Below are 762 nucleotides of genomic sequence, written 5' to 3'. Positions count from 1 at the left end.
TACCATCCCTCCTTTCCTCCTACCATCCCTCCTTTCCTCCTACCATCCCTCCTTTCCTCCTGACATCCTTCTTAACATCCTTTCTTTCCTCCTTTTAAACAAATACTTTCTACATCATAAATGTTTGAAATGACTTTATCAGGAACCAGAGTTCTAAATTTTTAAAACGGCTGATAGTTTTTCCATGAAGTTTGTTGTAGACGCCTCAGATAGAAGCTAACCTCTGCCCTTCATCAACTTGTTCCTGCGATGACATTCCTGGGGGGGGGGGTTAATCTTTGTCAGTGGAGCATGGAACTTGGTGCCCCCCCACCCCATCGACTTTCTGTATGTGTGGGAGAAGGGGGGGTGGTCAGTGATGGTGGCAGGGAGGTAAATGAGGGGGAGGCTGCAGTGTTTCCGGTATCCATGGCGACACATTGGGGATCTGGAGTTAAAACTTATCCCGCCCTGAGATTCCGCCCCCCCGTCACTCTGCTATCTCATTTCTTTCTTTTTAATGTGTCAGCCTCAAGTGGAAGTGACAGAGACTGTGATGGTTGGGTGGGGGGGCCATGGTGACCCCTCCGCCCAGTGAGAACAGAGTAACTTTATTTTCAAAGCCACACAGCGGGCACCCACAGATACTGCTGGGGGACACAAGTTTGGTCCACAAGGGTCAGCAAGCTCACGGTGGAGGGGGGGTTGCTGCATGCGTGTGAAACTTAAAGTGAAATATTTTCAGACTCTGAGGAATTCTCATTTTGTTCAGATTAAGAAAGT

The 762-nt window shown here is 48.4% G+C and overlaps 1 protein-coding gene across 1 annotated transcript in view; it reads left to right on the top strand.

The window, feature by feature from the left end:
- LOC107082387 (glypican-4-like) overlaps nt 1–762 on the top strand; it is a 53,741-nt gene that overhangs the window by 46,063 nt on the left and 6,916 nt on the right. The gene's annotated exons all lie outside the window — the stretch shown is intronic.

Source organism: Cyprinodon variegatus, unplaced genomic scaffold (genome assembly GCF_000732505.1).
Source record: "Cyprinodon variegatus isolate N-32 unplaced genomic scaffold, C_variegatus-1.0 Scaffold52, whole genome shotgun sequence".
In the NCBI taxonomy this organism is placed as follows: domain Eukaryota; kingdom Metazoa; phylum Chordata; class Actinopteri; order Cyprinodontiformes; family Cyprinodontidae; genus Cyprinodon; species Cyprinodon variegatus.
The sequence above is the reverse complement of the archived record's forward strand: the minus strand, read 5'-3'. Positions and strand labels throughout refer to the sequence as shown.